Source organism: Arachis duranensis, chromosome 2, assembly GCF_000817695.3.
Source record: "Arachis duranensis cultivar V14167 chromosome 2, aradu.V14167.gnm2.J7QH, whole genome shotgun sequence".
Classification (NCBI taxonomy): domain Eukaryota; kingdom Viridiplantae; phylum Streptophyta; class Magnoliopsida; order Fabales; family Fabaceae; genus Arachis; species Arachis duranensis.
Genome location: NC_029773.3, coordinates 77,913,750 through 77,935,623, shown reverse-complemented (window position 1 = coordinate 77,935,623; position 21,874 = coordinate 77,913,750).

Sequence of the window (21,874 nt, the reverse complement as noted above, 5' to 3'; positions counted from 1 at the left end):
GTTTGGCCCACTTTGGACCAAAACCTTTAGAATTAGTTCCCAGTTTTCAATTTTAAATTATTTATCTTTCCAAAATAATAAATTCAATTTTTAAAATCTTATTTTTCTCAATATGCAGTACTGGATAGACTAGAGCTGATACTGCCGGCTTAAGTACTGGTACGCATTTTTACAAAAAATTTTCACAAAAGATATATTTTTTCCACTCAGAAAAATTCATTGAATTCAAATTTCACCTTTTTAGTTTCAAAATATCATTTCTATATTTTCGAACCTATTCCCGGCAGTTAAAATTATTATTTTATTAAAGCGGTAATTCCGGTTCTTACAGGGAACCATCAACAAACTTGCATTTGTTCTTCGATTTTAGGAAATCCAAACAGATCGAGCCAATGCATGGTAGTTTGAAATACTGAGAAGAGAAGATGAATAGCTCGAAGCTAAGGATTTTGAGTCAGATATAGGTTTTATTTATTCACCTAAGCTTGAAATGTTGAAAATTGCTTCATCATTTAAGCAAAAGCTTGAAAATCTTTAGCTGAGAAACTCTGATTCGAACTTTGATCTTGATTCATTGATTCTTCCGGTGTTGTGATTTTTTGTGTGAGTCTTTACACTAGAGAGCTAACTCTCATGATCCTTGTATAGATGAATTGTTCTAGAATCTTCAATTTTTACACTCTCCATGCTTACTTTACTATGTAAAAACTCATACTCGAAGTGCATAATTGCTTGAGATGAGTGTGAGAAATTGAGAGAGAATATACAAATCCAACAAAGATAAAAAAATAAGAGTGTAAAAAATATTAATGAATCTCATTGAACCAAGCTACATAATTTAGTTTATATGCATGGCTAACTAACTAACTAACGTCTGACTCTTACTAACTAACATTTAACTCTAACAAACTAATTTCGATTCACTTGTGGCTCAAGTTAAGTTAAACTATTAAATATTTAGTTAACTAACTTCAACACTTTAGCATAACTAACTTTACATATACATAATTAACTATGCATGTATTAATATGTTTTTTCAGTTGTGATTGATTGAGTACTATCTTTCTCATATATGTTTGTTTATAACTTTTAAATTTAATTCCTAAAAATAATTTATTCTCTAAAAAAATATATTACTACAAATATAAATTTTTTAATATTTTATATAAAATTATTATTATATCTTTCAATTATTATTAAAAGTATTTTAAGAATTAATCATCTATTCATAATAAAAATATTTAAATGAAAAGAACAAACATATTTTTGCTTCAATATTTTAAGAACATTTGAAATTTTGTCTATAAAATAACGATGTGTCCATTTATATTCATCTACCATTGAGAAGTGACTTCTATTCTTATTGAAAAATAAGAATAATAGTTGACAGAAATATATATATATATATATATTAAATAAAATTAATTATTAACATTACCGAAATATTAATATTTTAAAAATATTTAAAAATTTTATTATCTTTGTACAAGATATTTTTGGTACGGGTTGAGAGATGGATCAGGAACTTGTGGGTTGAGGCGGATGCCGGATCGCTTCCGTGGAGCAATGGGGGGAGGTACCTGCAAAGACACTCCGACACTCAAGTCAGAATGGATCTGAGAGGTATAAGGTGTGAGGAATGAATGAATACCTGAAGGGGCTTGGGTCCTCAATTTATAGGCGTCCGTGAGTATCTTATCTTATCTTATCTTTATTTGGCTAAGATAAGGGAGATGTTTGAATTCTAAAGTCGGTTAGGAGTTTTAGAAGGCCGGTTTTTGGGCCTTCCAGGAGAGAGACGTTGAGCCTAACCTTGGATCCGGGATCCGTGGGACGGATCTGTAACAGTTGCCCCCGCAGCGGGAGAGCGAGCGAGGTCGGTCTTTCGCTGGGAGGTGTGGCATTGACCGTGGACCAGGTCTTTAGTTTTCTCGGGCGTTTGTTTGGTTATTTGGAGGGAGATCGGTGTCTCGGCCTCGGCTTTGCTCGAGGGCTCGTCTGACCATTTTGGTTTGGCGCGTCTTTTCTGAGTCTACTCCGTTCGTTGCGTTCTTCGAGGCGTGCATTTATTAGCTTCTTTTTTCGAGGGGGGCATTTAATGTGAGGAGACGTTTTCCTCTTTTGCCCCTATTAGCCTAACCTTGCTTGGGCCCAATTGTGTCTTTTCGCCCTCTTCTTTTGTAACCGTTTTGGCCTTTACTTGGGTTCCCTCGCTTAGTTTTCTTTTTCCGTTTCTGAAAAAAAATCTCCCCTCCTCTCTGTGAAATTGTTCTCTTGGTGTTTGCTTGCTGCTCCTGCTTCTCAAGCTTTTCCGGGGTCATCTTCTTCATTATTAGGTTGGCACGCGTTGCTTTTCTTATCTTTTTTGTTTTGTGGTATTCCTGTTGTTCTTGCATTTGCTGTGTATTGCTTTGTCATTTCCTTGCTGCATTGTGTTTTGGGCGGTGGTGTTTGAGTTTTGAGGGGGCTGAGTATCGTTGTGTTTGGTTAGTAGTGGCGGTGCACCACCGTGTTGGACTTGGTAGTAGTGGTAGGTTTCTGTTCTCACTTCTACATAGGGTTAATGGGCTGACGGTGGTGCTCCTCCCTGTTTTAGGTATGCATCGGCGGAGAAATGAGGGTGTTGGTGCTCCGATAGCTCCTTCCAGGGGCGTCCCCGCTCGCTACACTTGGGTGACTAGCAACGTGTGGGGCGTTCCATCACGGATGACGGAAGCCGATCTTCAGCGCCTCCGTGACCAGGGGGCGACTTGTGGTGGCGGTGATATGGAGCGGCAGTATGAGCTTGCCCTTCCGAATGCCGATGAGCGTGTTTGCTATTTGAACTTTGATTCGCCCATCGTTCTGGATTGGATGTGGGTTTACGAATCAATGTTTACCCGGCTCAGCGTGCGGCTTCCTTTTTCGCCGTTTGTGCAAGAGTTGTTGAGTCGGTGTTCCGTGGCACCGTCTCAACTTCACCCGAATAGTTGGGCTGCCGTGCGGTCTTTTGAATTGGTTTGCCAGTATCTTGATCTTCCGACGTTTGTTCCTGTATTTCTCTTCCTTTTCTTATGTACTCTTCCAACTAAGGAAGGGAAGCATAAGAAGGGGTATATGTCATTCCGTGCTCAGCCTCATCGCTGTATTTTTGGGTTGTTTGAGGATTCTTTTCATGGTTTTAAGAGGGAGTATTTTAAGGTGCGTCCTGCTCAAGGGCATCATCTGTTTTGGCTGACGCTGGAGGGTGAGCGCCGGTTTCCGACCTATTGAAATTTCGGCGCCGGGCCATCGGTCTTGACCAAGGTTACTTATGATGGTTTATCTGCCGAGGATAAGAATATTGCTAGTGACATTTGTTTGGTGAGCGTCCGTTAAATCCTCGAGACGTTGTGGGGGATCCTGAGGCTTGTCGGACGTACATTGGTGTGTGTCTGTCCTTTTTTTTAATTTGTTTTCCCGTTTTTGTAACTTGGGATTTTTTCTTCTTTTTTCAGTTGAGATGGCTGGTGGTTTGACTTCGTTGGCAAGGCTGAAGGCGGCGATGGGCCAGGAGGAGGGGTCGTCGTCTCCGGCTACTCCTGTCTCTAATCCTGCTGTGGATTCTCAGGCTGTTTCTCAGGAGGTAGTTTCTTCGGGTGTGCAGGCCGATGCCCAGGTTTCACCGGGTCCTGCGAACTCGCCTGAGGTCGTTGTGGTCACGGCTGCTGAGGCTTCCCGGAAGAGGAAGAGGCCCGAGGAACCGAGCAGCGAGGCTTTTGAGGAGGAGGGTGTCGTGCCTAGTGTGATGGACCGACGTTTCGATGCTTCGGGTTTCATTGATCAACACTTGATGCCTGGCACAGAGCCGTTTTTCGATGGCTGCGATGTTTCATTCCAGGCCAAGTCTGTGTATCGTGCCCTCCTTCGTTCCGCTGTTGTTGTTCGGAAAGCTGAGCCCGTGATAGGTCAGGTCGGTTTGTTGGATAAAAAACTTCGCCATTCCCAGGCTGAGGTGGCTAAGCTGAAGGAGAAGCTTGAGGCCACCGAGGCTGCGAAGGAGAAGGCAGTGAAGTCCTCTGAGGAAGCCGGGGCGGAGATTCTCCGACTTTCCGAGGTTGAGACTTCACTTCTTTCTCAATTGGCAGAGGAGCGTCAGCGGGCTTCTGATGCGGGTTCCCAAGCGGCCGTGCTTCTTGGCGAATCGGAGATTTTGAGGGCCGAGGTTGCTGCCTTAAAGAAGGAGAAGACGGAGTTACTTGCTGATGCAAAGGGTGCGATTGCGGCTACTGAGGAGACGATGAGGGCTCAGGCTTTGGTGCTGGCTCCGGGTGTGGATGTATCCGTGATGGGAGCTTGTGTGATAGGAGCTTTCAAGACTGTTCGTGACGGCCAGATTGTCGACCTCGAGTAGCTTCTATCATTGTCTTTCTTTTTGGATTTTACTTTGACTGTGTTTTGAGTATTTTGGATGGCCGAGGGCCGTGTATTTTGGTATTCGTAACATTGTATTTCCGCGTAATGGTATTTCTTCGGCCGTCCGGGCCTTTTTTGTATATTCCGTTTTATGGTATTTTTTGGCCGTCCGGGCCTTTTGTATGTTCCGTTTTAAGCTATTCCTTTGGTGTTTTATTTGCTCCCTTGGACCGTCGTTTGGTCGGGTTCTGCGTGGATATCCGTGTGTTGGGCCTGGGGGGTGATCAGTCCCCCAGTCGTGGCCGTGTCTTTGTTTCGTATTTAGGACATTTAGAGAGAGAGAGAAATAGCTGTTAAAAAGGATTTTTTATTGATGGTTGGGCCTCGTTAAAACCCTCCGTTGANNNNGAAGGGTAAGTAAAAATATAAACAATAAAAATAAAAATAAGGGAGGCGACCTAGTTAGGTCGGTCTAAGTGTAGTATCGCCGTAAGTTGGCGGCATTCCATGTCCTCGGGACATCGTCGCCGTTAAGCCGTTCGAGTTTATATGCTCCCTTTCCAATTACAGCCTTGATTCTGTATGGCCCTTCCCAGTTGGGAGTGAGTTTCCCTTCTCCTGGGGTCGGGGGACCAATATCGTTTCGCCGTAGGACGAGGTCGTCGGTTGCGAATTCTCGTCGGACGATGCCATGATTGTATCTTAAGCTGATTCTCTATTTTAGGGCTAACTCTTTGATGTGAGCTATGCTTCTTTCTTCGTCAATGAGGTCTCGTTCTGCTTCCTCGTGGTTACCTCTGACCGTTTTTTTGGGGCTCGGGTCTCCTATCTCTACCGGGATGACTGCTTCCACACCGTATGTTAATCGGAAAGGTGTTTCTCCCGTGGTCGTTTGGGGTGTGGTTCGGTATGACCATAAGACTGATTCTAGTTCGTCTGCCCACAGTCCTTTGGCTTCGTCGAGCCCTTTTTTGAGTCCTTTAACGATTATTTTGTTTGCGGATTCCACCTGTCCGTTTGTTTGGGGGTGTTCCACCGAGCTGAAGCGATGGGATATGTGTAGCCCTTCTAAAAATTCTCTGAATTTTTTGTTGGCAAACTGGGTTCCGTTGTCCGAAATAACGATCTCGGGGATCCCAAACCGGGTGATGATCTATCGCCAGAGGAATCTGCGGCACTGGGCTGCCGTGATGGAGGCCAGGGGTTCGACTTCGATCCATTTGGTGTAGTAATCAATGGCGACAATGAGATACTTGAGTTGGCCGGGTGCCGTAGGGAAGGGCCCGACGAGGTCGATCCCCCAAGTGCCGAATGGTCGTTCTGCCGATATGGTGTTGAGTTGGTGTGGGGCGGCTTGGTGGATATTGGCGTGCCTTTGGCATTTGTCGCAGCTTTTTACTAATTGTATGGAGTCTCGGATAATTGTAGGACAGAAGTAGCCTGCCCTGATGACTTTTTGGGCTAATGTTTTACCTCCGACGTGGTGACCGCAGCAGCCTTCGTGGATTTCGTGGAGTATGTACTCCGTGTCTCCGGGTTCGACACATTTGAGTAGGGGTTGCGAAAATCCGCGTTTGTATAGTTGTCCTGTGACGACGGTGTAGTTGGCGGCTTCCCTTTTTATCCGTTTTCCCTCTTTCGGGTTCGGCGGCAAAGTTCCGTCGAGGAGGTATGTAGGATAGGGTAGGTCCATGATTCTTGTTTCGAGGATGTCAGATGAGCGTTGATTGTTGTTGACACGGAGGGCGACCTAACGACTTCTTGGATTAGCGATTTGTTACCGTGTCCTGGTTTGGTACTGGCTAGTTTGGAGAGTAGGTCTGCCCTGGCATTTCGTTCCCTGGGAACATGTTGTATGGTAATGTGTTCGAATCCTTCTTTCAGTTTGTTTACCTTGGTGAGGTATTGTTGGAGTAGGGGGTCTCGTGCCTGGTAGTCTTCGTTAACTTGGGAGCTGACTATCTGCGAATCGGTATTTACCTCTAGGACCTTTGCTCCGACTTCCCGGGCTAGGGTTAGGCCTGCTAAGAGGGCCTCATATTCTGCTTGGTTGTTCGATACTGGAAATTCGTATCGTACTGATTGTTCGATTGTGATCCCATTTTGATTTTCGAGTATGACTCCGGCGCCTCCGTAGGTGACGTTTGACGAGCCGTCGACATGCAGTTTCCACGATTCGGGGGTGAGCTTCCCCGAAGTCATCTCGGCGATGAAATCGGCCATGGCTTGAGCTTTGATTGCGTTTCGGGGTTCGAACTTAATCTGGAACTGGGATAGCTCGATGGACCATGCTAGCATTCTTCCCGCTAGGTCGGGTCTCTGTAAGACCTGCTTGACCGCTTGGTCGGTTCGTACCGTCACGGAATGAGCTTGGAAGTATTGTCGGAGGCGCCGGGAGGCTGTAAGGAGTGCGAAAGCTAGCTTTTCTAAGCGTGAATAGTGAGTTTCCGAGTCTTGTAAGACTTTACTTATGAAGTATACGGGCTTCTGTTCTTTTTTCTCCTTTTCACGGATGAGTGCTGCCGCGAGTGCCTCTTCCGTTATGGAAAGGTATAGGTAGAGTGTTTCCCCTGTCTGGGGTTTGGTGAGGACTGGTGGTTCCGTTAGGACCCTCCTTTTTTCATCAGTTTGAAGAAAGGGATCGCTTTTTGGGCCGATGCCCCGAGAAAACGTGATAACGCCGTCAATCGGCCGGTAAGCTTTTGGATGTCTTTAAGGTTCCTTGGGCTCGTCATCTCGAGGATGGCGCCACATTTCTCCGGGTTTGCTTCAACTCCTCATTGCGTGATCATAAAGCCGAGGAACTTTCCTGCCTCCATCCCGAAGGCGCATTTTGCCGGGTTGAGTCGCATTTGGTTCTTTCGTAGGGTGTTCATTATGACCTTGAGGTCGTTGGTGAGTTGTTCGCCGGATTCAGTTTTGGCGAGCATGTCGTCTATGTAGACTTCTAATTTGCTTCCGGATAGGTTTTGAAATATTTTGTTGACGAGTCCTTGATAGGTGGCTCTGGCGTTTTTCAGTCCGAAAGGCATCATTGTGTAGCAGTACGTCCCATCTGGGGTGATGAATGCTGTTTTCTCTTCGTCTGGTCGGTGCATCGGGATCTGGTTGTAGCCGGAATATGCGTCCATGAAGCTGAGATATCGGTGACCGGATGCAGCGTCTACTAATCCGTCGATGTTTGGTAGGGGAAAGGCGTCTTTCGGACAGGCTTTGTTGAGGTACGTGTAGTCGACGCACATTCGCCATTTCCCGTTAGATTTTTTCACTAGCACGACGTTGGCTAGCCAGGTTGTGTAGGGGAGTTCTCGGATGAAGTTGGCTTCGAGTAGGGCTTTAACTTGCCTTTTGACCTCGGCGGCTCGGTCTGGTGACATTTTTCGTCTCCTTTGTGCCACTGGTTTGGCTTTGGGGTCTACGGCTAGCCGATGAGACATTAGGTCGGGGTTTATTCCCGGCATGTCGGCTAATGTAAATGCGAATAGGTCTCTATTTCGTTTTAGGAGTTGGGAGAGTTCTTCTTTAAGATCATATGGGAGGTTCCTATTAATGAAGGTGTATTCCTCTTTGGTTGGCCCTATTTGTAGCTTTTTCATGTCTCTTTCTGGCTCTGGCCTGGGTTGGCCGTCTTGTCGAGCATCCAGGTCGGCTAGGAATATCCCGGCCGCGTCTCGGGATTTCTTTCTTAGGGCTTGGCTGGCGTTGTCACATTCGGCTGCGACTTCTCGGTCCCCGTGGATGGTGCCGACGGAGCCGTCGTCGGCTCTAAACTTCATGAGGAGGTATTTGGTGAAGATGACTGCAGAGAAGTCATTGATTGTTTTTCTTCCGAGGATCACATTCTAGGCCGTGGAGTCTTTTAGGACTACAAATTCAGATAGGATTGTCTTCTTCTGGCTGCTCGTTCCTATGGTGATGGGAAGGGTGATTGAGCCATCTGGTTTGAGAAAGTTGTCTCCGAATTCCGTGACGCCGTTGCGGTGTGTTTGGAGGTTGTTGTTGTGGAGCCCGAGTTTATCGAAGGCACCTCGAAAAAGGATATTCGAGTCTGCCCCGGTGTCCACCAGTATCCTTCGCACTAGTCCTGTTCCGATTCTAGCCGAGATGACGAAGGGGGCATCTTCGACCGAGGTGCCGTGCTGGCAATCCTCTGGTAAGAAGGTTATCGTATTGTCGGTCGCAGTGGTTGAAGCTTAGTTTCTGACAGCCATTATTTTTAGATCTTTTTTCATTGTTAGTTTTGACTTGCTTGGCACGTCCTTTCCTGTGATGACGTTTACTATGATGGTTGGGTCTTCCTCTGGGCTTTCCCTGGGTTGCTTTTGAGTTCTCAGGTTACGCCCTTCTCTTTCCGGTGACCTGTCTCTTTCCACACGTCTTGGTTCTCTGATGATTTTGGCAAATTCTGGAAGTTTGCCGTCTAGTATGGCTTGTTCGAGGGCGTCTTTAAGGTCGAAGCAATCTTGTGTTTTGTGACCGTAACCTCGGTGGTAGTCGCAGTAGAGGGTTTTGTTGCCTCCCGTCCTTTCTTTGAGTTGTCGGGCTTTCGGAATGATGTCTCGATCTGCTATTTGGTGGTATATCTCGGTAATTGGTGCTGTCAGGGGCGTGTAATTAGAGAATTTGCCTATTCTCGGCGGTCGGCTTGTGTTTGTCAGTCTGGGGTGGTCCTTTTGATTCTCTCTGGGTGGCGGGTTATGGCGGAAAGTCGAGTTGCCGTGTTGGGTGTTGCCGTGCTGCCGTTTGTGGGCGGCGACGACCTGGCGGACTTCTTCGTCATTGATGTAGTCTTTGGCGACGTTCTGGATCTCGTGCATGGTCCATACTGGTCTGGTGGTGAGGTGTTTGCGAAAATATTCGTTCATGAGCCCGTTGGTTAGACAGAGGCTTGCGACGGAATCGGTGAGCCCGTCGACCGTTAGACATTCGTCATTGAAGCGATCGAGGTATTTTCTTGGGGATTCTTCTTGTTTTTGTGTGACCCCCAGTGGGCTGATGGGGTGTTTGGCTTTAGTGATCCTAGTGGTGAACTGGGCCATGAATTTTCGTGTTATATCGTGGAAACTGGCTATGGACCCGTTTGGGAGGGCGTTGAACCATTTGATTGCCGGCCCCGCAAGGGTTACTGGGAAGGCTCTGCATCGGACCGCGTCGGCTGCTCCTTCTAGGTTCATTCTGGCCTCAAAAGCCGTTAGATGTTCCTGAGGATCCTTGGTTCCATCGTACTTCATATCGGTAGGTTTGTCGAAGCCTTTGGGGAGTTTTGCTCTTAGGATTCTTTCTGTGAAGGGTGTAGCTCCCATTATTGTGTGGTCGTTTTTTGTGCACTTGGTATTTCGGTACCTCCGATCTTCGTCTGAGTCATGTTGATGACTTAGATCTTGGGAAGTGCTATGGTTGTGCTTCTTGTTGTATCGTCGTTCTGGTGATGTCTCGCGCCCGTGGTCGCGTGAGGTACTGCGGCTGTTTCTCCTATTGTGTCGTCGGTTCGGTGTCCTGCCGCGGCGAGATCTTGATCTGGAAGTTGCCTGGCTTCCGTGTTCGTTACTGTGTTTTTCTTTATTGGTCAATTTGCCTTCGAGCTCCTGGACTCGGAGGCAGAGATCCTGGATGATCTGTGCCGCTTTGTCCATAGTTTTCTCGGGAGGTCGTTGTTTCGTGGCGACGTGGTCGTTCGCGTGGTGGACAGTACTTGCTATTCTTGCTTGGTTTGTGACCTCCTGGTGTTCCGGGTTCGGATGAAGCGGTCGGGAGTCATCCTGGCTTGAGGGGGTTTCCTCTAGAACGTCTCCCATCCGGCTCGGCCGGCGCAAGGTCCCCACAGACGGCGCCAATGTACAAGATGTTTCTGGTACGGGTTGAGAGATGGATCGGGAACTTGCGGGTTGAGGCGGATGCCGGATCGCTTCCGTGGAGCAATGGGGGGAGGTACCTGCAAAGACACTCCGACGCTCAAGTCAGAATGGATCTGAGAGGTATAAGATGTGAGGAATGAATGAATACCTAAAGGGGCTTGGGTCCTCAATTTATAGGCGTCCGTGAGTATCTTATCTTATCTTATCTTTATTTGGCTAAGATAAAGAAGATGTTTGAATTCGAAAGTCGGTTAGGAGTTCTAGAAGACCGATTTTTGGGCCTTCCAGGAGAGAGACGGGTTAGACCCGTGGTACCGGGTTTGGGCCTAACCTTGGATCTGGGATCCGTGGGTCGGATCCGTAACAATCTTATATCTTATATATCAATATATGTATGCTTGTAACTTTTTTTACAAAAAATATTTATAGATCCACTAAATTATTATTTTTAATTATTATTTCTAGTTATCAATTTTATTAAAATAATCTAATAATATTTTTAGCACATATTTTTAGATATTAATAACTAACTATTGATAAAAAAATAATAAATTTTACTTATTTTTTAATATTTTTTTTATTTTTTATTTTAACGTAAACCATGGTTCGATCGTGGAGGGGGTAACAATCATATTAATTTGGAAATACGCTCCTTTTCCTTTTCATTCGGCGGCATGCCAAATATTTTTGTTAATTATTCTTTTCACATTATTTTTTTTCTTTTTTTCTTATGGAACATAAAAAAAAAATAATAATAAAAAAATAAAACAAAAGCAAAGCGAAAAAGATTTTGTTTCTTCTTGTTCACGCAATCATGTTACATTGTTACCCGTTACTGCCACGCTGAGGTGTGTGGTCCACGGTCAACCTCTAGTCAACAACTTTAGTCAATTGCATGTTTCGAGTTTCCATCATTCTCCATGCACCTTCATTCATCTTACTGTTAAAATACTCCTACAATCATTTTAAACTAATCATCGCTTTAATTTTTTTAAAATATATTAAAAAATTAATATTACTGTATTAATACATATGGTCTTCAATATACCAAAAAATTAATATTACTAAATTATAAGCTTTCAACAGATAGGATAACTGGACCAAAATTTTATAAATTTTAATGTCCAAAATGAATATTAAATCATTTAATATTTAATCAATGGATGATAAAAATAATAATTAGTTTAAAATAGAGATATTATCAAGTCCCATCAAGAGTTAATTGATTAATCCGCAGCAAGTTGAACTACATGACTTGATATCTATGAGTAAAGTAAATAGTAATGTTATTTGACAACCATTATAAATTTATGATATCTCTAATATTTTATAACTAATAATTAGATGTATTCTGGAGAGGATAGATTTTGTATTTATACAATTATATTTACATAACTGCCCAAAAATATATCTATTTGTTGATTTTGATGAAAATTTATATACTTTCTTTATTTTAAAATAAATAATTATTACTTCAATTTTTAATGTATTTTTTGGCGAAGTTTAATCTACGGGAGGAAAAAGATAAAGTCTTAACAAGTGGTCCATAGATGATTAATGGTTATTATGTTGTGGTAAAATTTTGGTACCCATCTTTTCAGTCAAGAGAAGGGTCTTTTGGGATAACTATGTTATAGATTAAAATTGAAGGCCTTCGATGATAAGACGATGAATAGGATCATATTCATTATTGAGAAATCTATTAGGATGTATTTGAAAGAGAGATTGAGATTGAGGAGTGAGAGATGAGAGAAGGAGTGAAACAGAGGATGAGAAACACAGAGTGGGTTAGAACTAGAGAACATGTAAAAGATCACAGGACTTGGAATTGAGAAGAGTATCAACGGTTGGAAAATGAGTCTTTTTTCATCTTTGTTGATAATCTTCCCGAAAATATTTCGAAGAATGAATTATTCCATCTGTTTAATTTGACTGGATGCATTAACGACATTTATGTATCATGAAAACAAAAAAGTGGTAATATGTATGTTTTTGCGTTCATCCGATACACAACGAAAGGTGGAGCTCTAAAGGCTATAACAGAAATAAATCGTATGAGGTTGAGAGGGAAGATTGTGTACGTGGGAGAAGCGAAGTATAGACGAACAACTGAGACAAAGGTCCAAAAGACAACTCAGGAAGGAGGTGATAGTCGGAACAAGACAAATTCTCAGCTTTAGGAAGGAGATAACCAAAGGCAAGTAAAGAAACTAACAAGACACCAAAAAGAACCAAACTCGCATGGAAATGGGTGGAAAAAGAAAGTGAAAGTGGTGAAAGAGAATCTGGAGTGGCTACAGAGAAGTCTGGTCGGCAGTACGACAAAGGCAATTGATTTAAGTTCCTTGAAAAAGATGATTGGAAAAAACTTGCCTCAAGTTGTCCAAGTACGGAAACTGGGAGCATATAAAGTTCTTTTGACTTTTGATTCTGTATTGAATGCGGAAGAAGCATATATGTTTAAAATGCATAGTCTTTTGCAATTCTTCCATAGTATATGGAGATGGGATGAGACAGAGCAATGTGAAACTCGAAGAGTATGGTTAGAATGTTACGAGGTTCCGTTACATGCTTGGTCAGTAGATACCTTTAGTATGTTAGGAGGCCAATGGGGGGAAGTAGTCGGTTGTGACAAAGTGACAGAATTGTGCATATTTTTTAGTGTTGGACGAGTGCAAATTGATACTTGTATCATGGATATGATTAATGAATGGGTCCATATCACAATAGGTATCAGTGGATTCGATGTGCTAGTGAAAGAAGTGGGATGGGAGGCTTTTGGATTGAATTGTTATGAAGAAGTTAATGAAAAAGGTGACTATAGTTGTGAACAACGAAGAACAATTGTGGAAAGGGAGTGTGCGGGTACGAGTTTAAGGAGTGCACGGGTTACAAAATCGGTAGTTTTCAACGACCAGGCAGGCGATGTGGTGATGGGGGAGCTGAGGGAAGACGGAGAAGATAAGAGCAGGTTGGTAATTCTTGAAATTATTTTGAATGAGTCGATTAATGATCATTCAAAACAAAATCAGGTAAAAACGGTAACATATCAACCAATTTATAAAGGAATTGAAGGGAGAGCAGATTGTGTGGGATGTGATCAAATTAATTATGAAGCTGATTTTGAAGATACAGTAACATGAATTTATGAAGGTAACTTTAATGGATTAGAAATGAGGGACAAAAAGAATAAGAAAAAGAAGGTTCTTTGTAGGCTTGGTGCTAGGCCCAACAATCCAAAGATGTCCAAAACAGATAGAGAAGGATCTTTGGACCCGGCTTTGTCAATCAATCGCTTCAGTGATGTTGATTGGGTCTAGAATCCGAGTCAGGTTTGATGGAAATAGAGCACAGTTTTCACGATAGGAATGGCTACGCTAGAGAAGGGTCTACGACAAGTGTGCAGGAAGCTGCATTTGCAAAACTTGCACTGGAAACCGGCGCGGAGAAGATCGAGGGAGACCGAATCGGTGTTGAAAGAGGAAAGCTAAAGACTGACTATGGTAAAGGAGGTTCAACGTGGCAAGGAAAATGCGCAACCCTGACGCCACCTATGTTGGGTCGTGAGATCGAGGAAGAGTTGGTGGTGGAGAACCAAACTGCTACTCTCCCGGCGGTGATATTGAATGGAGGAACTGGTGGGTTGGGTGTGTATGTTAATGATGATGGTGCAGGAGACGTTGATGAAGGAACGCGTGATAGGGATGACATTGTGAATAATAGTGGCATGGGTTTCGGCACAAAGGGAACAACTTTGACAAAGAGGATGAAGATGTAGTTGGGAAGAGGGTGGTTGATGATGGTGGTTCGGACAAGAATGAAGGAAGTAAGGGAAACAAAAATAATATTTTGGAGGAACAGATGCTTGAAAATAGAAAAATTTAGGACCTCGCATTGGAATCATGTGCAATTTTATACAATGAAGAAGATGATATTATGGCTATTCTCCAAGCACAGAATGAAAAAATTGCTCAGAAAAGAAGATTGGCAAAACAGAAAGAGAAAGCAAGATGCTGCAGGCCCAAAAATAAAAAAAGGTGTGTAATAATTTATTAAAATAATTTGTTCTTAGAATGTTAGGGGGTTAATGGGTGATGAAAAATTGAGCATGGTCAAAAACCTCAAGAAAAATTTAAGTTGAATACGTTGGGCTTGTTTGAGATTATGTGGCGGGTAATGATGAAGTTTGATGTAATAAGAATTCGGGAGAGTGATACTGCGGGATGAGAATATGTTGAGTCGGAGGGTGCCTCAAGTGGTTTACTGTTAATTTGGGATGAAATAATGTTTAAAATGAGTCGTTGTCATAAAGGGGAGTTTTGGTTGTGTGTTGAAGGGGTCTTACTAAAAATAATTTCAATTATGCTTTCTGTGGTGTATGGAGTTCATACAAGAGAAGAGAAATTTGCTGTGTGGGAGAAATTGAGTTATATTGCAGAGTTATGTTAGCCTTTATGGGAGACCTCAACGAGATTGTGCAGGTGGATGGGAGAAAGGATGCTGTCAGATTAACAGAGTTTTAGTAAGAATGGGATAAAAGAAGATTCCGTTTAGCAATCTTGTAATTGGATTGACAGAATTTTAGTAAGATTGGAGTGGTTGAAGATGTTTCTACGAGTACAAAATTAGGAGTACAAAATCAAGAGTACACTATAAAAAGGAGGAGCATAAAAAATGGTTGATGAGTTTTTTTTGCAATTTTTTTTCTTTTTTAACTTTTTATTTGCTTGTTGTTGTTCTTCCTCCACTTATTGTGTTGAGCTCTCTTGTTAAAAAAAAGAGAGATTGAGATTGAGAAACAGAAGTTGAGGGATAGAGGCTGAAGACAGAGACTTTAGTCTTTGTATTGTTTTTAGTATAAAGTGTATAAAATTAAATTATGTCTCAATATCCTATTTAGTTTAAAATAAATATAAATACTAAAATAAATAAAATTACTTAAATACCCTTATTAACTAAAAAAAAACTTAATCCACACCCCTTTTGTTTATCTCTTCCTCCTTGGACTCAAGGGATTCTTGGTCTCTTCACTTCTCCTTCCCCAATCTTTTTCAATATTTCATAAGATCAATCATTTCAAGACACTTAACCTTATCATTGGAAACCCACGTTTGAATCCATTCATTTCTTGACAAAGTTTTGATCTTAAAACACAAACCTCCATTATCATCATCACAATGTCGCATAAGATGATCGTGCTTTGTTTTCAGCCTTCGATAAATCGCTAGTAGTAGCTGCTGTTGCTGTAAGAGAGCTCGTCCTTGAGGAGATTAGCGATGGGGGATGTGGAATGGGGTTAGCCAGGGTCAAACAAAATAAAACATTATTGCATAAAGAAGCTTTAGATTTGAACCGATTCTAGCAAGCTGGTTAAGCTAGAAAGGGATGTCGTTGTTGGCGCCACACCATCTCCTGGCTTCTGCATTGATAGGAAGAACATTGTTCAAAGGAGAAAGAAGTTCTAATATGAACTTGGGGTATACTTGGAAGAATAAAAAAATAATAAGAGTATTTAAGAAAAAAATATTAAAGTTTTAGTCTTCGTCTCCAAAATTTTTAGTCTTGTGTGTCCTTACTTTTTGAAAATATTGAAGGGATTGGAATTTTGTGCCTCAGGACTGAAATTTTAGTTCCAATCTTTGACTACCAAATATAATACTAAGTCCTAGTCTCCAAGTCTCAGTCCTAATATCCTATACCAAACGCAACCTTATGGTCAATCTTGCCATCAGCTCTACGAAGTGAGAAAAGTTCGCACGAGCATCTATTGAAGTTAATCTTAGACTCTGGTTGTGCATATTGTTGTTAAGGTGTTGAGTATTCGATTGAGTATGAAAGTCTTCAATTGATGTGTGAAGCATGCAATTGCTATAGACATATCATAAGTGATTGCAAGAAGAAAGTTCTTGTTAGCAATTAAGGTATTAATATTAATAATTGTGAAAATCTCAAGATGCATGAAGGATATGTGATGGTGATGGCAGCCAAATCCGATACCTGTCTTTGAATTTGGAAAGAATCAAGATTCTAATAATGTTGATTTAAATTTGGAGAAAATTGTAGACAAAATGATTTTGGAGAAGATTGCAGTGGAGAATCTGGATGCATTTAACGTGAGTGATTGCTTGCAAGTAATGAGGGTTAGGTTGAAGTAAAGCATAAAGAAAAAACTAAGGTGGACCAAAGTAAGGGAGACCACCATGCAACAAAACTCAACTTCCTCTTCTTCAAGGAATGGGTCTAAGATCCTTTTTCATGTTGGTGTTGCTTTGACAATTCAGGACTCTAAATTTAGTTTTAAACTTGTAAACAAAGCCACTTCAAGGGACCAACCTCTTCCTCGAAGAATAATATCTCTTTCTCACATGATAATTTCTCTATATCAGCTTTTGGAAGAGATAGGTTGGGGATGCTACTCAACCTAACTAGGTAACACCCATCACTAATAACAAGTACAAACATTGAAAACCTCCTTCCTTAAAGAATTCACCATCGCTGCTAGTTTGCTCAGTTCCTAAAATGGGCATTTAAGTAATCAATGTGGGGGTGTGAGGGTGACTGTTCAAATGGCGTAAAGGAAGCATCAAAACTTAGGCCCATGTTAACTATAAAGTTTTCTCCTTTTTTGTTATTTTTTCTATGGATAGTGTCTTTAATATTTTAGTTTCAAATGTTAGAGGAGCTTCTAATAAAATGACTGGAGTTTATTGTAAGCAGTTAATAAAAAAATGTTCACCTTTTTTTTTCTGATTTTAGTTGAAACTCATATTTCTTTTGCTAATATGCAACGTTTTTGGAATAATCTTGGTTATTTTGCTGTGGGTATTGTGGAGGCTAGTGGCCACAAGGGTGGTATATTATTTCTTTCATCTAATAATTCTTTCAATTGTCAAATTTTTAGAGTTTTTGAACAGTGTTTAACTATAAACGTTAATGTTGGTAACTCAAAGTAGTTATGCAGCACCTGCATCTCATGCCTTTCTTTTGGAGCACATTCAATATATAGCTGACAACCGTAATAGCCCTTGGATTTTACTTGAAAATTTTAATGAAATAATGTCACCTATAAACGTAACAGGAGGTAGTTTTTATAATTCTCATGTTAATCAATTTGTCCAGACGATGGATTATTGTGATCTTTTAGAGATTCCTAGTTTTGGAAGGTCTTTTACTTGGTATCGTAGAATTTAGGGATTAGAAACATTGCCAAAAGACTAGATCGGATTATTTCTAATTTTGCTTGGTATAGTATCTTTTTCGAAGCTTTAATTTTTCTGAAGTCCTTTGTCGTTTTCATTCTAATCATTGTCTATCCTTTTGTGCTCCTTAGCTATGCCTCAACCAAAAAGGGAGAGACCTTTTAGATTCTAAGTTGCTTGGACTACTCACCCTTCTTACCAAGGCATAGTGCAGCAAGCTTGGAAGTGTAGTTCCCCTTCTATTATTAATTGTTTGAAAGATATCTAGAAGTGCTCTTTGGAGTTCAATTCAAAATTTTTCGGCAATATCTTTGCTAAGATGCACAAGTTAAAAAATCATATTAATCTCATTCAAAAAATGTTGGAGGTTATGGGTATTCTTTCTTTGAGAATCAAAGAGAAAGAAATGCTCGAACAATATAATACTGTGTTATTATAGAAAGGACTTTTTTGGGTGCAGAAATCTATAGAACAATAGGTTAAGTTTGGTGATAGAAACAATTTTTCCATCTCAAAACTTTGGTCTGAAAAAAGAGGAATAAAATCCATGGCATATTTCTTAATGATGAGAGTTGAAAAATCGATAACATCATTCTTCAACAAGAAGCAAGATCTTTCTTTCAATTTCCTTTTTGCTCAATGGTGGATGTTAATTTATATATCTTAGGAGACTATCTTTTACCTTTTTTGAGTAGAGAGGCCTATGCGAATCTTACTGCGCTAGTTACTATAAAAGAGGTTAAAGCAACTCTTTGTAGCATGAGCCTTCTAGAGGCTCCTGGTCTTGATGGGTTTCAAGTTGCTTTCTATAAGAAATTGGAGTGTGGTACATTATGACATTTGGTCTTTAGTTAATAATGCCTTTCGAAGTATTCCTTTTCATCATTCTCTTTTAGAGACCTTATTGTGTTGATTCCCAAAGTCTCCTCTCCTACTCATTTTAAGGAGTTTAGGCCCATTATGCAATATTTTTTTATAAGATTAATACCAATGTCATTATTAATCATCTTAGGGTGGCTTTATTTTGAGAAGAGAAACTACAGACGATATTATCATCACCCAAGAAGTTCTTCATTTTATGAAGAAAACTAAATCCAAGAAGGGAACTTTAGCATTCAAGATTGACCTTGAGAAAGCATATGATAGAGTTAATTGGAGATTTTTGGAGCACACCTTAGTGATTTTTAGATTTCTTTCTTCTACCATTTGGCTCATTATGCTTTGTGTTTGGTCCTCTTCTCTATCTATTATGTGAAATGGGTCCAAGCTGGATGGTTTCTCTTAGGGTTGTTTACGGGTATCGGGTACTCGATTACCCATCCAAATTCGAACCAAACCAATTAAATTACTTCTGAAACTAATGGGTAATCAGATACAACCCGAACCGAACTAATGATACTCTCTAATAATTAGCTCAGGTAATGATTTTGGGGGTGCGGAACCAAAACCAATCCGTATTAATTAAATTAAAAAAGATATAAATTTAAAATATATATAACTTTTATTGATTATTAACCTAACTCTAAATCCATTGCAGCCTCCCCAGTTCCCACCCATACCCATCGTATTTCTCTCCCAAAAGAAGAATTCTAGTAAAGCTTTTTCACCGTTACTCACCCTCGCAAATCGGCGGCAACTTCCTCATAGCAGCTTCCTCTCCATCATCATCTCCATCAGCATGTTTATTGGAGTCAGCATCGTCTCTGTCAGCAGCATCGTCGTTTCCACCAGTATCGTATTCTCTGGCAGCGTCGTCATCTCCGTTAGCGTCGTTTTCACCATCGACTCTTCTTCTGCTTTAATGCTTCAAAAATCTTCTTCTACTTCAGTGCTTCAACAATCTTTTTCATTTTTTATTCGTTCTCTTTTATTTTTTGTGACTATGATTATTAAATTTTGTCAGTCAGTTGGTTTAGGGTTAATGTTCTCTTCTGTTATTAGTGATTTTTTGTGAGTCTGTTTGTGAATTTGCTGATTAATTTCTGTAAATCTGTTGGTTTAAGAATGATATTCTATGAATCTAAAAAAATCTGAGTATGAATATGATTTATTTTAACTTTGCTAAAATTGATCATATCTATTTTTAAATTTTGCTGCTGAAATTTTTTTCCTTTTCTCCGAATTCTTTTTAATTTTTTTCAAATTTAAGATTTAAATAGATACCCGATCACTCGAACCAATTCAATCTGGGATTAATCAGTTTGGATTAGTTCGGTTCTGTTCTCAAAAAATGCCTTATCCGATCCAATCCGACCCGTGAACACCCCTAGTTTTTCTTCTTATAGAGGTCTCAGACAAGAAGACCCAATGTCTCCCTATTTATTTGTTTTGTTCATGGGGTGGCTTGCTTGCTTTATCAACAAACAAGTTTCAAATTGTCTTTAGAAGCCGACGGCTATTTTTAAAGGGGGCCCATGCATCTCTCGTGTTATGTCTGTAGATGATCTCTTGCTTTTTTGTAAAGCATCTAAGACTTAAGTTCATTTCATCATGAATGTTATTAATTTCTTTTGTTTTGCTTTGGATGTGAAGGTTAATATTGAGAAGTCGAAAGCTCTTTGCTCTAAAAGTGTGTCTAATACAAGAAGGGAGTTATTTACAGGCATTTCTTCTATTAGATTCACGCAGAATCTCGATCGCTATTTAGGGGTGAATCTCAGTCACCAAAGAGTAAGTCGATCTATATTTCAAAGTGTCCTTGACAAAATCAGTTCCAAGCTTGCGGATTGAAAAGACAAATTACTTAATAGAGTTGGCAGGATATACCTCATTAAGTCTGTGGTTTTGTTTCTTTCCATATATCAGATGCAAATTTTTCTCTTTCCTAATTATATGTGCAACAAGATTAATTCTGTCATGAGGCAATTTTTATGGAAGGATTTTTTTAATGGCCATGTTCTTAGTCTGGTTAGCCAAAAGAATGTTATGACTCCTAAAAAGTATGGAGGTTTAGGGATTAGAGATGTTCATTGTATTACTATTTCTTTACTTGAAAAGTTGATTTGAAAAATACACCACTACCAAGATAAAATTTGGGTTCAAATGATCCTTTTTAAGTATTTTTCCTCTTCCTTTCTTTAGTCAGCATCTAATACTAAGAATCCTTCTCACATTTGACGCATCATTATTTAAAATTTTGAGAATCTTAAAGATGAATATTTTTGGCGCATTGCCCTTTGGATCAGTCTTTTTAGTTTGACAAGTAGAAATCAATTGAGAATCTTGCTGAGAATATTCCTTTTGTGCACATCACCGATTCAAACTTTACAATTACTAATCTTTGAAAAAATTCTCAATGGCATCTGAGTGATTGTTATACTTCTCTCACTAAAAATCTTAAGATGAATATCTCTAGCTTCGATCCTAATAAGCAAGACGATTTAACTCTAAGTTGGTTTTGAAATTCTATGGAAATTTATTCTTCCAAAAGATGGTATGATTGGTTAGCTAAGTCGAAGTTTGATTGGTTAGAATACCAGTTGGAATTGGATATGGCGGCTAAAGATTCCTAAAAAGATCAAGTTTTTTATTTGTTTATGTATGCATGATGCTTTGTCTACTGTTGTTTTTTGAGCTCAATGTGGTCTTGCTATTCCAAATTTGTGTCTTTCCTGTAATAAGAAAGCAGAAACGATAGTTCATTGTATAAAGAATTGTAATCATGTCAATATTATTTAGCATAAATTAGGCCTCTCTTTTTTTAGAAATTCTATTTCTTCTAACTTAAAAGATTGGATAATTAGAAATATTAGGATATCTGAGGCACTTTTCTCAACAACTCTCTGGTGGATATAGAGACAAAGAAACAATGCCATTTTCAGTCTCTTTTATCTTTGGTCTTTTGATAAACTGATTTTTCTCATTTATAGCTCAAGTAATAGCTTCTTCTAATCTCTAAAAACAGAGATATTGTGCGCTACTCTATGATGCATGAACACTGACACAGACATAGGACATGATACGACACGAGACACGCAAATTTAAAATTCTTATAAGACATGGGGACACAATATATATATAAAATATAAAGTTTTTTTTAAATAAATTGTAATAGTATTTTGATATTTTACTGATATTAAAATATAAATTAATTTTTAATTATTTTTAATGTTTTCTTTATGATATAAAGTATTTAAAATATAATATATACTATTTCTAAACTCATTTCAAGAATATATATTAAGAATAAGGTTGAACACACGCTAACACATGATGATATTTAGGTGTGTGGGACAGATCAAGAAAGTGTCCTCGGTACTGCTCCTCTTAATCTCAGAGAGAGTTAAAAAAAAAGATGCTGCTGCATTAGGCTCTTAGCCTCCTTTGTTGTCGATTGTCTCTCTCTTTTTCCTTTTGTCTTTCATTTTTCTTTCTTTAATGGTCAAGTCACCAAACAAAAAATTAGCCTAATACCCATCAATGAATTAGATCTGTGCTGCAAGTGAT